Genomic DNA, 17,953 nt, shown 5'->3' on the forward strand with positions numbered 1-17,953 from the left:
AGATTTGGCAGATCGTGTCTTTCAAATAATTTGTCCATTTCATCTAGGTTATGAATTTGTGGGCATAGAATTGCTTATAGTGTTCCTTTTTGTCCTTTTAATATCCATAGATCTGTAGTGATATCTCCTCTTTCATTTCTAATATTTTGTGTCCTCTCTCTTTTTTCTTAGTTAGGCTGGCTATAGATTTATTGATTTTATTGACATTTTCAAAGAATCAACTTTTGGTTTCACTGATTTTTCTCTACTGACTTCCTGTTTTCAGGTTCATCAACTTATGTTTTAATTCTTATTACATATCTTCTTTTGCTATTTTAAATTTAATTTGCTCTTTTCAGTTGCCTAAGGTGGAAACTTTATTTCTTTCAGAGCTTTCTTCTTTTCTAATATATGCACTCAATGCTATAATTTCCTTCTAAGCACTGTTTTTGCTACATTTCACAAATTTTTATAAGTTGTGTTTTCATGCTCATTCAGTTCAAAATACTTTCTAATTTTATCTTGAGATTTCTTCTTTGACCCATGTGTAAATTTGAAGCATGTTGGTAATCTCAATGTATTTTGTAATTTTCAAATTAACTTTCTGTTATTGATTTCCAGTAGTTTTATTACATTGTGGTGTGAGAGAAGGCACTGTATTATTTTTATTCTTTTAAATTTGTTAAGATGTGTTTTATGGCCCTGAATGTCATCTGTCTTGGTGATTGTTCCATGTGAGTTTGAGAAGACTGTGTATTCTGCTGTTGTTGAATGAAATAGTCTCCAGATGTCAATTGTATCCAATTGATTAATATTGTTGAGTTCAACTATGTCCTTACAAATTTTCTGCCTACTGTTATCTATCCATTTTTGATAGAAGGATATAGAAGTCTCCAATTATGATAGTGCACTGATCTCTCTCTCTCTCTCTCTCTCGGCAATTCTATTAGTTTTTGCTTGACATAGTTTGACACTCTTGTTAGGTGCATACACGTTAAGGATTGTTATGTCTTCTTGAAATTGACTCCCTTATTATGTAATGTCCTTCTTTATCCCCAATAACTTGCTTTGAAATCTGCCCTGTCTGAAATTAATATAGCTACTCCTACTTTCTTTTGATTAATGTTAGTATAGTATATATTTCAACATCCAGTCACTTTTAATCTATATTTGTCTTCATTTTAAAGTGGTTTTCCTGTTGACAAAATATATATGGGTCATGTTTTTGATCCACTCTGATATCTGTCTGATAACTGATGTATTTTTTTGAAGATTTTATTTATTTATTTGACAGAGAGAGACACAGCAAGAGAGGGAACACAAGCAGGAGGAGTGGGAGAGGGAGAAGCAGACTTCTCATGGAGCAGGGAGCCTGATGAGGGGCTGAATCCCAGGACCCTGGGATCATGAACTGAGCTGAAGGCAGATGCTTAACGACTGAGCCACCCAGGCGCCCCATGATGTATTTAGACCATTGACATTTAAAGGGATTCATGACAGAGTTGGATTAATATTTACCATATCTATTAGTGGTTTCTATTTATTGACCATGTCCTTTTTCTATTTTTGTGTTCCACTTGTTTTCTGCCTTTTATTATTTTCATTGAGCATTTTATATGATTCCATTTTACTTTCCTCTTTAAGCAAATCAATTATACTTCCTTTTTACTTTTTTTAGTGGTTTGTCTTCAGTTTGCAATATACATTTATAGCTAATCCAAGTCCACTTTCAAATAACACTATACACTTCATAGGTATGAGAGTACCTTACAGTAACAAGGTAATCCTAATTCTTCCCTCCTGCCTTGTATCTCAGTCTTTTAATGAGTCTATGGTGCTTGAGTATGAACTTCACAAGTGTTTTGGCTTGTTTGTTTTTGTTGTTTTTTGTTTGTTTCAAGTTTTTATTTAAATTCTAGTTAGTTAACATATAATGTAATATTGGTTTTAGTAGAATTTAGTGACTCATCATCTAGATATAACACCCCGTGCTCATCACAATAAGTGCCCTCCTTAATACCCATCACCCACTTAGCCCATCCCACACCCACCTTCCCTCCATCAACCCTGTTTTTTCTCTATAGTTAAGAGTCTCTTATAGTTTGCTTCTGTTCCTTTTTTTCCTTCCTGTTCATCTGTTTTGTTCCTTAAATTCCACGTATGAGTGAAATCATATAATATTTGTCTTTCTCTCAATGACTTATTTTGCCTAGCATAATACACTCTTGTTCCATTCGTATCATTGCAAATGGCAAGACTTCATTCTTTTTGATTGCTGACTAATATTCCATTTTATACACACACACACACATACACACACACACATCTTTTTTGTCCATTCATCAGTCAATGGATATTTGGGCTCTTTCCATAATTTGGCTATTGTTGATAATGCTGATATAAACATCAGGGTGCACATACCCCTTTAAATTAGTATTTTTGTATCCTTTGGGTAAATACCTAGTAGTATAATTGCTGGGTTGTAGGGTGGTTCTATCTTTAACTTTCTGAGGAACCTCCATACTGTTCTCCAGAGTGGCTGTACCAGTTTGCAGTGTAAAAAGTTTCTCCTTTCTCTGAATCCATACCAACATCTGTTGTTTCCTGTGTTGTTAATTTGAGCCATTCTGACAGGTGTGAGTTAGTATCCCATCATGGTTTTGATTTGTTTTTCCCTGATGGTGAGTAATATCGAACATCTTTTCATGTATCTGTAGCCATCCAGATGTCTTCTTTGGAAAAATGCCTATTCATGTCTTCTACCCATTTCTTAACTGGATTATTTATTTTTGGGTTGTTGAGTTTGATAAGTTCCTTATAGATTTTGGATACTCCTCCTTTATCAGATACATCACTTGCAAATATCTCCTCCCATTCCAGAGGTTGCCTTTTAGTTTTGTTGATTGTTTCCTTTGTTGTGCAGAAGTTTTTATCTTATTGAAGTCCTAATAGTTCATTTTTGCTTTTGTTTCCCTTGCCCCCAGAGATGTGTCAGCAAAGTAGGGATAGAGGGAACATGCCTCAACATCATAAAGGCCTTATGCAAAAGACCCACAGCTAATATCATCCTCAATGGGGAAAAACTGAGAGCTTTTTCTCTACGGTCAGGAACAAGACAATGATATCCACTCTCACCATTGTTATTTAACATAGTACTGGAAGTCCTAGCCTCAGCAATCAGACAGTAAAAAAGAAATAAAAGGCATCCAAATCGACAAGGAAGAAATCAAACTTCCACTATTTGCAGACGACATGATAACTCTATGTAGAAAACCTAAAAGATGCCACCAAAAAATGCTAGAACTGATACATGAATTCAGCAAAGTCACAGAATATAAAATCAAAGTACAGAAATCTGTTGCATTTCTATACACTAATAATGAAGCAGCAGAAAGAGAAATCAAGGAATTAATCCCATATACAATTGCACCAAAAACCATGATACCTAGGCATAAACCTAACCAAAGACGTAAAAGATCTGTACTCTGAAAACTATAGAACACTTAAGAAAGAAATTGATAATGACAGAAATAAATGGAAAAACATTCAAGCTCATGGATTGGAAGAACAAGTATCATTAAAATGTCTACACCATCCAAAGTAATCTACCCATTTCATGTACTCCCTGTCAAAATACCACCATCATTTTTCACAGAGCTAGAACAAACAATCTTCAAATTTGTATGGAATCACAAAAGATCTCAAATAACCAAAGCAATCTTGAAAAAGAAAAGCAAACCTGGAGGCATCACAATTTCAGACTTCAAGCTATATGATAAAGCTATCAAGACAGTATGGTACTGGCACAAAAACAGACACATGGATCAATGGAACAGAACAGAAAACCCAAAAATGAACCCACAACTATATGGTCAACAAATCTTCGACAAAGCAGGAAAGAATATCCAAAGGAAAAAAGACAGTCTCTTTAAGAAATGGTGTTTGGAAAATTGGACAGCCACATGCAGAGGAATGAAACTGGATCACTTTCTTACACCATACACAAAAATAAACTCAAAATGGATAAAAGGCCTACACATGAGACAGGAAATTATCAAAATCCTAAAGGAGAACACAGGCAGCAAACTCTTTGACCTAGGCTGTAGCAACTTCTTAGTAGACACAAGTAATACTGTTTGTTTGTTTTCCCCAACCCCACCCCCCCCGCCCCCGCCCACCCCGGGTTAGGTGGAACAAGATAACAGAGTAGGCTAGAGTTTGGTATTCCCCTTTGCCCAGGTTAGTTAGTCTCTATTAATACCCTGGCAGGTTAGGTTCTGGTTTACTCGTTTCCCCAAAGGCAGGCCTTGTTAGGAAGAACAGTGCTCTCTGGCCTATTTCTTTTTCTTTCCCCCTGCTGGATGTATGTGAGGATTTTTCTTGGATATTTACTGTGAGGACCTGATTGAGCTCTGGATGTACATCTCACAATATTAAGGAGGCCCACCATGACTTAGTCTCTATGAGTTATTTAACTCTCAGACTTGTCCACACTAAGTCTCCAATAATTTGTCAATTACAGTTCAGGTTTTCCTACCCCTACACTGTTTCCCAGGTTAATGTGCTTCAATAACCTGTGACTCCCTGTATTTTTCTGTCTCTCCAATCTTAGGGGCAGAAGTTTGCCCTGTGTCCTCCCCAATCTTGCTGATTTTTTAGTCTCTTCAGCTTTTTACTTCTTATTAGGATGAAGTGGTCAATTCCAAGCTCCTTATATGGGAAAGCATAAATTATTTTTGAGTAAAATTATAATGATTATTATTTTCACATGATATGATTGCTTATGTAATACTCGGTATGTTTAATAAGAGATTATATCCATTTTAGAATAAAATGTAGCAGAATATATTTCAAATATTTATAAAGGAAATATTTCTTAACTAAGAAGTAAAACCCTTGAACTCTAAAAAATATATATAAACTAGGGTACACTAAAATAGTTTTATTTTATCTAAAAATACCATAAATAAAATCAAGAAAATTAGCCCAATGCTGGAATAATACAACTGAAACATATAAGACCAACAAGGAATTGGTATCTAGAATATAAAAAGAATATAAGTCATAAATACATAATTATCTAAAGTAAAATACTGGTGAATGCAAGTAAAACGTATGAAAATGTGGGGCGCCTGGGTGGCTCAGTCGTTAAGCATCTGCCTTCGGCTCAGGTCATGATCCCAGGGTCCTGGGATCCAGCCCCGCATCGGGCTCCCTGCTCCATAGGAAGCCTGCTTCTCCCTCTCCCACTTCCCCTACTTGTGTTCCCTCTCTTGCTGTGTCTCTCTGTCAAATTAATAAATAAAATCTTTTAAAAAATATATGAAAATGTTATTAACATAAATACACATGAAAAATAAGCATATTAAAGATGCTTAAATTCACTAATATAAGGAAATTCAAACTAAAGACACAATTACTTTGTACTTTACTCTGCAAAAATTCAAAAAGTATGACCATAATAAGGATTAACAATACTCATTCAGCATAGGATGACTACGAAACTGGGATCATGACTCTGGAGAAAAAAATGAACACAATCTGGTAAATATATAGACACAAGACTTTCCTGGTAACTACTGTTCTATTTCCACAAAATAACAGTAACTTGTGAACATGTATAGATAATTCAACATGAACATGAATATCCAAAGTAGCTTTGCTTGTAATATCAAAAAAGAAGAAAAAAACTGAAGAAAATGAAATGCATATTAATAGAAGAATGAACAAGTAAAATAATATATAGCAATAAAAATAAATGAAAGCCATAGGCATCAACATGATAAATCTCAAAAAACAACAATTAAGCTAAAAATTGTTTTAAAAAAATAGTGTGATATCATTTGAGTATATATTAAAAATGAAAATAGGGCCTTATCTTTAAAGGAAAGATAAAACTACATATACTACTTCTGATTTTACTGACTGTACATATGCATCTGTCATATATACATATATATGAATATACTTGTCCTTAAAATTATGAAAAAATCATTTAAATAGAAATCACCAAATTCTGATTAGTGAATGCCAGTTGAAAGGGAGGAGGAAAAAATCATGGAGGGGCTCTCCTACAGACTAAATTTTTGTGCCTCCCCCATTGATATTGAAACCTAATCCCCAGTGTGATAATACTAGGAGGTGAGTCCTATGAGAGGTCATGAGGGTGGAGCCCTCATTAATGGAATTAGTGCTCTTATGACAGAGATCCCAGAGAGCTCCCTCGCCCCTCCCACCATGTGAAGAAACTGAAAAGACTTCTGTCTTATGAACCAGGAATTCAGACAGTGAACCTTCTGACATCTTAACCTTTGTCTTCCCAGCTCCAGAACTGTGAGAAATAAATGTTTGCTGTTTATAAGCCACCCAGTGTGTGATATTTTGTTATAGCAGCCTGAAAAATCTAAGACAGGCTCATATATGCTTCAACAATGGTAATACTTTGTTTTTCAAAGAAAGCAGAAAGACACAGGTGTTTGTTGTATTATTCACTATATTTTTCAATACAGGAAAGCAAGGTTTGAGGCATGTTTAAATGGGGTTAAAAGACACACTAGCATTAAACCAAGAATTTCTCACTGAAGGCTTGTAAGGAATTGAAATGGGAATAACTTTCTCAGTATGTGATTTACTGGTATCTAATGCTGTTGCCATGTAACAGCTAAAATAACCTTGAGAACTGTAACTCATCCAATATCCCCATAATCTGGGAAACAATAGTGTGGATACAAGACTCAGAAGACCTAGGTCCTCTGCTCAATTCTATCATTACTAGATGTATGATTCTGAGGCACATCCTTTCTCTGCTCTGTCTCATTTTTTCCATCTATAAAATGAAGTCTTATAGGCTCTTCACACTCTACAATAGAACCTTCTGATATTAAATTTAAGCCATTTATGGCCTTCAGAAAAGTGTTTTTAATGGGAAGAAATGTATAGATTTGGGGGAGAAGAAGGTGTGGACATGAGGCCTGGATTCTCAGTCTTTTGTCCGCTCTGGTAGGGCTTATTCTGTATCTCTTGTCCAGAATATGAGAGAGAGAGAGAAAAGAAACATCATGGGGTCTTACAGAAGAAAGGCAGAGAAGAGCAGCAAAGAGAAGCCCAGCAGGGCAGTGATGGGTTCTGTGAGGATATTAGTGGAGGACAGGTTCTGAAATCAGCAAAGCTGGGTTTGAATCCCAGACCTCTATACACATAAGTACATGGTCTTTTATGCGAGTTACTTAATCCTCACCATTGAGGATTTCCTCATACAATCCATTTCCTCATACAATCAGTTGAGATTCTAATAGTTAGTGTACAAGATTGTTGTGAAGATTGAGTGAATCAAAAGATAAGCTAGATTGAAAAAGTCTTGTTTGGTTCCTGTAGGGGAAATATATAGTGGGATGCCCCAAACTGAGGAATTTTGACCTCTTTCCTACTGTCAGCCCTAGCAACCTGATTCTTCCATCTCATTTCTTGTGAGTGCCAAGCTTAGAGTAGATACTGAGGAAGACATTCCTCTTATTAATATCATTATTTTTAATAGCTGAGAATATAAGAGTGATACCAGTTAATAAGGCTGAGCAGAAAAATAAAGCCTAGAATGTGGTGAGTTCTGCAGGGCAAAATAAGTGTTGAAAGAAAATAAATTAGGCTTTTAAATTTATATTAAAATCAAGAAGATAAGCAACAAAAATGAGAGAGTAGAGTGGACTGGTGCTTAAGAGTAATGTTAAAATATTATTAAATTAATGAGATGATTCAACTCACATTATGTCTTGGTTATTTCTGAGAATGATAATAGTTGTTACACCATAAATTACAGAACTAATTTGAAATAAAGGATTGACATTCTAGGTAGTTGAGATTTTAAGAGACGATATTATACTTCTCCACATGTCCATATATTTTATATGCTGTGTTGCTGGAAGAAATTAAAAACAATCAGCTGTAATACCACCTAAATCATGTGTTTCTATTGATATTCATGTTAGTTGCAATAATAACAAAGAACCTAGAAATTCTCCAAGAATCCCAGAAATCACAAGTACTTTATCTATAAAAGTTAGGAGAACTATAGTACGCACTTCATGAGGTTCTAGTGAGACTGAATGATATATGTCAAGTATTGGGAATAGCACTGACATAATCAGAACTCACTGGTATTATTTTCTAGTACTTTTAAATATGACTATGAATCATTATCTATAATTTCTGAGGAATCATGAAGAATGACGTGCGGTATTTTTAGGTCAGAGTGTGGGTTAACCTTGTGAATTTTTTAAGGGGAAAAGATAATTTTTTTAAATATACACCAATGAATCTCATGTTAATATCAGATCAAATTATGGAAATCATTTAGGTAAATGATGATTTATGGACTCTTTATAACTGGTATTATAAAAGTTATGTAACTCTCAATTTTCAAGTACCTAGGTTTTCATTATCCTGTGGAAGGCATGACACAGTTATTCTTTTTAGTACCTAGTAGTGGCTCAAGTGCAGTTTCTGAAGTCAGACTATGTGATTCAAGTCCATGCTCCACTGATTTCTAAAAACATTATCTCTAGTAAACAATGAAACTATTAGTCCCTCAGTCTCATCATCTGTAATGTGAAAATAATGAAGGTACCGACTACATTTTTTGGGTGAGATTTAGTACAGTGCCTGGTATGTAATAAGTACCCAGTTGGTATTAGCTTGTATCATTACTTTTCAGAATTATTATAAAATACTTTGATAAAGTTCCTCTGGATTTCCATGGATGGACTGGGTATGATACACAATTTTTTTATTTTGGTATTCTTAATTCTACTTTTTTGCTTCTAATTAATTGCAGATTACTCTAAGGGAGAGCTCTTATCTTCCTGTCCATTTTGTGTGTCCATCACAAACATATATGAATAGATCTTCAAAAACCTAGTTTTAAACAGAGATGGTCAGGTGGTGGGCAAATGTGACTGGATGGATTTGATGCAAAAGACAAATTTCATTTCATTCATTATCCACTTAAATGTATGACTAGATCAAAACTTTAATTATTCCACTATAATCACCTAACTCCAAGGTCCTAAATACCATCTGGAAACCAATCTTTACAAAATTCAAATGTGATTCTATAATGATTTAAATTTGATGGTGTTTACTCCCAGTTCACCACTGGAAAAACACCTTTGAATAAAGGGCAATAGTCCAGCTCTAAGTATCTGAGGCTGTTATTGGACTGCAGCTAAGACTGCAGTTTCTAATATGTAAGATGACAATATAAGTGAGCATCCACCTGGATAATTTGGAAACTGGGAAAATTACACTGGGATAACATATGTAAACTAAGGCAATCTCAAGAAAAAAAGGAGATACGCTAACCTTACTGTTGTGTATTCAACCACAATACAACTAGAAATTTATGATATGATTGTTTAAGAAGCCCAGAGGTAGCGACTGCTTTCAATTTTTTCCATACAATTATGATAACCTCCCAAACAGAATACTTTTATATTTTTCCCACTTTTATATTTACCTTTTGGTAGCCTGCTGGGCGTCTAAATCAAGAACTTTTTCTCAGAAGCAAATCAAAATTGCTATGTGTGAATTTTTAATTTTCCAGTTCCAAAGCTTAGAAGAACCAATAAGCATACAATCAATTTTAATTTAAATTGAAACCCACTGCTGTATTTACTGTAGATGGTCTTTCAGGGAACTGAATCTAATATAATTTCTTCACTTATCTAATCATATTGAAGGGATGTTTTGGCCAACCTGTTACAAGGAGAATATTTAATGAAATAGGAAGAGATGATGTTAGATTTTATGATGTTTCATATTGTTCTGTTATTCTTTGATTGTGAGAAGTAATGAGTCATTTGGATTAAACATGTCAGAGCATGTAATGACCGCTGATAACAGTACAAAAACAAAACAAAACAAAAACAAAAACCCTGACATTGTGGCTCTGAATGGAGGCACAGAGAATTGTGGAAGGGCTATTACATAAACCCACATGTGCAGTGTACTGTCTTTTGGGGGCATTATCAAATAAAGTAAAATGTGAAGCCTCCCTGCCCCACCATGAAGGATGTGGGCGATTCAGTGTCTCTATACCCAGGCTCTTACAAACTGTTTCAGTAGGAACCCAGAAAAAATGTTATCCTTTTTTACTTATACAAGCTTGTCCTAGAGCCTTTCAGGAATAAATTACTATACTTTATAATACTTAAAGTACTATAAAGAGAGGATCAATCTTTAAACTTCAAAAACTTTCCAATGTTTCTAATGGAATGAATGGGTAACCTATCATTTAGAAAGAAATGATAGATCAATCAATAGATAGAGACCTAGAATAAAGAATGGTGGTTCTCAGTGCTTGCTATCATTGCTCACTAGACAGAGAGTGGGATTGAAAGTGCATATACCTCAATGACAAGAGTCATCGTTCTGTTTCCTTCCCTGATTTGCTATGTAATTGTCTACAAATCACTTAACCTGTAAATTTGATCATTTTCTCACTGGGATTAAGTAACACATATAACATGGTTTTCTAAAAACAAAGCTATATTCATAAAATACTTCAAACATTTACTGGAACATTTACTTTGTGCATTTTTGCACTTTTATATAAGAACAAAATTCTATGGAAACACTTAACGTCTTTGAAAAATAAACTTTAATTTTAAAAATAGGGATATTGGGTGTTAATTTGCAATAGGGAGAACTCTGAAGCTACATTTGAGCTAGATATTAGGCTACTTGTTTTTCTCTTCTTAAATAATTTGAGCCACAAACAAGCTTGATTCAGGATTTTGTACAGAGTCATCTCAGGGGTTTCTACTCCCTTTCTGAAATTCATCCAGAAATTTTCTGGTACTCCCATTTAACTCTGCCACAGTTCTAACATTCCTTACCAGAGTTCTCCCTTACCAAACATCTAAGAAAACAAAGTGTAGGGGAGCTAAGGTGCAGTGTCTGGAGACCAGACTTTGGGCGCTAAGGAAAAAGGATCTGGGGAGAGAAAGAGAGTCAGGGAAGGCTAGGGTAGATGTGGGCTTTATGTATGTTTTGAATAGTTTTCCTCTAAGTGTATTGTATTGTGGGTGCACTTTATCTTGTTTTTGATATATGCAGGGCTTGTCTTAAGATTTTGGGCAATCTCTCTTACTCTATTCCCTTCTCCAAGTCCCATTAGGGAACTGCTTTCCAGATGGGGTGCAGTTTTGAAGTGGAAGCTGGGGACTTTTTTCCCATAAAGGATGTGAGGTGAGAGAAACTGATATTATAATTCAGCTTCTGTTATATTATTTTTGTAGATACTAATGAAAAATGGCCTTGTAGCAAACACAACTTTCTTTTTTCTCTCTATGCTCTACAATGTGTAAAGGATGTGAGAATGAATTGGAAGGTGCTCTAAAAGAGCTTGTGAATAAATGCTACAGTGTGGCTGAAGCTCCAAATAATTAAGTTGAATTTTAAAAGCAGATTCAAAAGTATATGTCCTGGATGATTCTATTGATATAGAATTATAGGATATGCCATGCCATCTAACATACAGTTTCAGAAAGCAATCTGTGGTTTCCTGGGGACAAGGAGGAGTGTTAGGCAAGGTGAGAAAACACGATTACTAAGGGGCAGGATATATTTGAGGAAAGATGAGTATGTTAATTATAATGATTGTTTTACCAATTTCATAGGCTTATATGTATATCAAAACTAATCAAACTGTGCATCTTAAATATATCTAGTTTATTGTATGTCAATTTAACTGTTAAGATAAAATAAAAATATTAGATACGGATTGAAAGCTATTTAAATGATAGTAGAAGTAATTACAACAAATTTTTATATGCCTGACTTTTGAAATGTATGAAACAGCCCAAACCAGAAAACAAAATTGATGATCTTCTATTATTCAAACATTGTTTCAAGACCTTTCAGGTTGTTTCCCAATACCTCCAAGATTTTGCTTCTTATATTAACATGAAAATACAGGTTATTTAAAACCAAAATAATATTTAAAATATTATGAATGCGGTGGTTGTAACTATGTTTTTAAAATAGTTTTTATATTTCATTTTAACATTTTTTTTTTTTTAGAGAGAGAATGCACATACATGCATGTGGGCAAGTTTGGCGAGGGAGGGGGCAGAGCGAGAGGGAGAGAATCTTAAAGCAGGCTCTATGCCCAGCGTGAAGCTCCATGCTGGGCTCAATCCCATGACCCTGAGATCATGATCTGAGCCAAAATCAAGAGTCTGATGCTTAACTGACTGAGCCACCCAGTTGTCCCTTGTTTTAATATTTTAATGGCTGGCTTAACTAGTTTAAATTTCTTACATATAATGAAAATTGTAGATCTCTTATTATTCTACAAATTTGCCTTTATTTCTCTTAACTCTTCAGCCTCCAAAATACATTCATAGAGAAAACCTATTTTTTTAACCCTTTTCTGTTTGACATTCCCTGATCAGATCTGAAAAGTATTTATAACTGGATTATCAGTCAAATTTTGGTAATTTGAAAAATAAAAGTAACTTTGAGTAGAAAAATCAAACTTGCCTTAGTGTCATTTCAAATTAGGCTATTAGTTTAAAGTTTCCTTCTATTGCTGTGTTTTTGCTTCCTTTGTATGGTTTTTGAAGTAATGTTTGGAGCACCGTAGAAAAATCTTTTGTCATTTCAATCTATGTTATATCAGAAATAAATCTTTAAGTCAAATCATCCAAATACATAAACTTTTTATAGAAGAGAAATATATGTGTGTGTGTTTGTATGTATATAATTTAAAATTTTGGACTAGTGAATTTTGAATTTATGAGTAATTTATGGCTGGTGTTGTCCTTCCCTTGGTTGCCATCACATCTAAAGAAGCATTCAAACAATATTCTAAAAAATATGAGAAGTATTGATTTAGAAATTTAGGACCCATTAAAGTCAAATGCCTCATTGCTTAGAGCAAGTTGATCCTCTGCCTAGCAATGTTAGCATTACCTGGAAATTTATTAGAAATGTAAATTCTTGAACTCTACTCTAGACCTACAAAATCTCTGTGCTTTAATCAGCTATCCAGGTGATTCTGATTTACAACTAGAGTCATTCTGCTACAGTAACACCTTCATTGTCAACAGATTATTTTATTTTACTCATTTATTTATTTATTTGGGAAAAAAAAAAAACAGACAAGAAAATGTAGCAATCTGTGGCAAAAATTAAGACTCTAGTCTCAATGGAGAACACTTATGACATACATGTGCACACATCCACAAAGATCTTCACAATTACTGAATACAAAGTAAAAATCTTTTTAACGTTTGTTGCCATGGGCAGGGACAATTAGTTTCTCATTCAGGATTTGAACTTAATCACTGTTTGCCTTTGACATTTTTATAGATTAAACCTGAATAAGAATCTCTAAGCAGCAATTCCAAGAGTTCAGCCTAAAAGTATTCATCTCACTGGGAAGATATTTGAAAAACACAAAGTTTGTCTTAGGTGAAATACACAAAAAAGAAAACGTTTACAGCTTCAAATTTCGACAGTTCCTTTTCAACAAAGGCATGGTAAAAATGCAGAACACGGAGGTGAAACAATTGGAACTCATATCAGAATAGATCAGCATGTTGCAGAGACTGAGAAAATGCTACAAGCTCCCAGCTGGGAAAACTTGTAATTGCAACCAGCCAGAACATTGATATAGAGATAGCAAAATTACTAACAAGGGAAAAAGAAAATTTAGGAGACAAATAGAGGAAGCGTTTTCCTATGTATGACAAGAACCCTAGTAAATATGACAAAGTGCTCGTCAAGAGCAGAATGTTGAACTGGCGTGAAGAAAATATAAAATTGATTACTACAATGACAAGCCACATAAAATGCCATAACAACAGCACAGGAACTCATTTCAAATAAAAGTGAAATAAAAACACTCTCTCAAATTAAGGAGGAAAATGTGAACAAACTAAACTTCTTGCTTTGGGCAATTCAGTAACCATTGTCAAAAGCAATCAAGACTAATGGTAACATTATCATAACAGAAGAATACTTATGGCTCTAGGGATTTCTTCAATATATACATCTATAGCCCCAGCTCTGGTAACATCAGGAAAGCAGCAATCTAGGAGCTAATACCCCATTACAGTAGAATTTGAACAAAGCTATGCCATGAATTCATTTCTAAGCCAAGAAGCATCTCTTTCTTGATTCAGGCATATCAAAATACAAGGAGACAGAAATATACTTCGGTTAATATATTCAGGACACTATACATATTGATGTCAACTCAAAAATATATCACTGTAGTTGATTATTATTAATGAAGTTTGTTCTAAAGTTGGAGAATTAAGGGGATTGGGAAGATTCTAGATCTCATTTGCAATGGTTATCCCAGAGAAACTGTACAGCTGCAATAAAGTTGCAAGCACTCTAAGTGATTGCTAAATAAATAAATGTCTGGTATGAGGACTCATGTTGTGCTTAGAACTGCTTACTCTAACTGGTCAGACTCTACTGGACAACATAGCCATGTTAGAGGAAAATCATGGTACAGTTTCCTAGCAATGGATACATAAAGCACTTTCAAAGTTACTAACAATAGATGCACAGGGTAATACTCACCCATAACAGGTGAGGTAGTTCTGGTTGGTGTAGGTTCTGCAGGGTTTCAAAATTCTCCATGATCGGCAAACCACCAAGTTGGGTAGTAGCCAGGAAATAAATTAGCACAACTGTGTGGGATCCGGGCAGCTCTGTAGAGAGAAGTCCTCTGTGAATTAAACTATGTTCTCCACTCTCTTACCTTCTACACAATTATTCATGTTGCCCTCCAACCACATTTCTCCCTCACATTTGGCATCTGGCTTTATTTTATTTTGCTTTGTTTTGGTGAGGCTATTTCGTCCACCTTCTACAAGCATGAGAAAACAACCCACCACAACAGTTAGGCTTGTTGCTATTTAAAGATACAAAATCCTAAATACATGTTCATCTATAGGCAGTTGGATTTTGTGAGGGTGCAAAAAATCATCCCGTTATTATTGCTCACTATGTATAATTTTGTACCATTTAATTTTTTTTAAACCATGCCCCTATGTTTGCAACTGAAATGAAATATTTTAAGGTCACATTAAGCATTCAACATTCCTCCTCAACTTTATGAATCCATGTGATCTAAAAAAGAAAAAAATCCCTGTGGTAAAAACTACTCAAAGAACTCTTTTTAAAAATATTTTATTTATTTATTTATTTATTTATTTATTTATTTATTTATTTATTTAAGAGAGATAGTGCGAGTACAAGCAGGTTGAGGAGCAGAGGAGGAGGGAGAGGAAGGGGGAAAGAATCTCACGGACTCCACACTGAGCACTGAACACGGAGCCAAGGTGGGACTCAATCCCCAGACCCTAAGGTCTTGACCTGAGCTGAAACCAAGAGCTAAACACTTAACCAAGTGAGCCACCCAGGCACCCCACAAAAACAATTTTTTGACAAAAAGCATATGATAAAAATAAAAGAAACAAATAAAAAGTAAAAAAAAAATCCTTATCAAAATAATTTTATTAAATATATATATATTTGTAATAAGGCTTCCTTTGTGATTAAATCCATTTTCATTCCTCACTGTTACTTGTGACTATCCAACTTTTCCTCTAAAATGAAGATACTTAAGTATTTTAGAAGATAATTTGAATGCCACAGCCTTTTCCTCCCTGTGTTCAATGCCTTTTTCTTTTTCTGGATTGCAATTTATTCTTTCCATATGTCACCATTTTCCTAAACACAGAGGAAGGAGAATATATATGAAAAACCAAGGCTCTATTCTGTCTTCTTCCTCTCTCATAATTTCACAGCTTTGGAAGAGCTCACTCCTTTCCTTGTTGACATTCACATGGATATATTACCAATGTTTTAGAATAGTTTAGTTTCTTTCATGCATCCTGATGCTCTATTGAATGATCTATTCCTCTCTCTTCCACCCACTTTAACTGCTTTGTGTATTGTCTACTCCTGGGTCCTCCCCAAAAAAACCTATAAATTTGCCATGCTAGCAGAGCTTTGGAGTCAGGCAGAGGATCCAGTCCCAATTATTTCAAACATAACCAGTGTTGACTTCAAAAAGTTCAAACTATGTGAGCCTCAGTTACCCATTCACAGACTAGAGTTAATAATAACAATATGTGAGAATTAGAGATGCTTCATTCCATACGGAGAAAAGAGAGAATGCATTATTTTAAATGTCTGGGAAGTGTTACAAAAGTGGATAGTGTACTAAGCTCAATGATACTTAAATATATTAAAAAGAAAGAGTGGGGAAAATGGGAAGATGGGGTATACATTTATTAAAAACTAAAAAAATAATAAAGCTTTTTAATAAAGGAATATTACACATGGTATTATCTGATCACAATGAATTACAATAGATAATAATATAAAGGGATAAACAAACTAAGGGAAATCTTTGAGAACAACTCATCTAATTGCCTGGATCAAGGAAAAAAATCAAATGGTAGCTAAAAGAATATTTAGGAAATGATTAAAATAAGAATATTAAATATAAAATTAATGAAAACGGGGAAATTTATAACTGTCAGGAAATTTTATAACTAAGGGACTTTCATTGAATAAGCTATGTTAAAAAGATAAAGTAATCGATTAGACAAAAATCTAGAAAAATAATAGTAAAATAAATCCAAAATGAATAAAATGTAGGGAATAATTAGGGTGAATTTAGGCATTGCTACATTAAACAATTCAACATTAACAATTAAAGAGAGTTTTTACAAATGACTATGGACAAATATACTTAATAGATGGCTTACCAAAGACTCACCAAGATTCCCAAAGGGTAGAGACTTGTAAACACTAAATTCAAAGAGGAACAATGTTCTGATCCATCAGCTTCAGATTCTTGGTGAAAATATAGACTGATCCAAGAACATTCCTGAGGTCCCTCTCTGTAAAACCAGAATAGCAATTAATTTCTGATATATCTCCAAGAGAATGCCAACAAGTCCACCAATGAACTATAGCGTTTATCCCACAAAAATATATAGTTTAAATATTGAAAAAAATATTTAAAATGTTGTTTGACATAAACAAGAGGGAAGACACAAAATCACAAGAGTAAGAAAGAGGAAAACAGAAATCTAAAAATACAGAGAAAAATAATTTTGTTCAAACTATGTTTAAAATATTACAGAAGGCATACTCAATAAAATCATAAATTCAAACAATAAGATATATAGGATAAAAACCAGTGCAAACATACCCCTTCACCCACCCTCTTATTCACATCCCTACTCCAAATCTAAGAATTTATTCCAATTAAATAATTATGAGAATGTGTAAAAATAAATCAAAAGAACCACAGTGCTAAAAAAAAGAACAATAGTACTATATATAATAGAGAACATATAAAATTTTACTATATACCTTTATATATATATAAATATATATAGTCACATATATATAAAGATATATATATAACCATTTAAAACTATATATGTATATGTACATAAATGTAAATGCATGAAGATAATCATACAAAGCAAGAGACTCAATGTCACTATCCTCCATGGAGGGAAGAAAGCCTCCTTATCTTTCAAGCTGTCACAGAGATGTGCAGCTGACACTTTTCAGATCCTTTCAAAAAGCATAGGTGGTGTGGGGGGGCCAGGGGAGTAGCAGGAAGTTGTTCATATTCATCAGAATATTCCGAAGTCTCTGGATATGTTTGTGCCAGCCTATTGCCCCAACTAAGAGGTGTCAAAACCAACATATTTCCTAAGCTTATGTGAGGGTAGAATAAAGGTCAGTCACTTAGGGTAAATCTTCCTGGTGTTCTAGGCCCTGAGAACTTGGGCTTCAGGCTTTCCAGAGGTATATTCCTGCATATATTAAATGTGAAATATCTAGGAATTTGTAATAAATGATGAAGAATTTATACTGTAAAATCCCACACAGAATTAAATGATATATTACGAAGTAATCTATAAATCAA

At 34.2% G+C, this 17,953-nt stretch overlaps 1 long non-coding RNA gene across 1 annotated transcript in view; it reads right to left on the bottom strand.

Moving 5' to 3' along the window:
• The window catches only part of LOC118016509, an 82,392-nt gene extending 65,521 nt beyond the window's left edge, over positions 1-16,871 (bottom strand). The window contains exons 1-2 of the long non-coding RNA XR_004680848.1: positions 16,784-16,871; positions 14,572-14,702 (exon numbers count right to left, since the gene is read on the bottom strand). This is a non-coding gene — a long non-coding RNA (uncharacterized LOC118016509). The remainder of the gene's footprint in view (positions 1-14,571; positions 14,703-16,783) is intronic.
• Positions 16,872-17,953: the final 1,082 nt, after the last annotated feature.

Source organism: Mirounga leonina, unplaced genomic scaffold (assembly GCF_011800145.1).
Source record: "Mirounga leonina isolate KUSES-001 unplaced genomic scaffold, KU_Mleo_1.0 Mir_168, whole genome shotgun sequence".
Lineage (NCBI taxonomy): Eukaryota > Metazoa > Chordata > Mammalia > Carnivora > Phocidae > Mirounga > Mirounga leonina.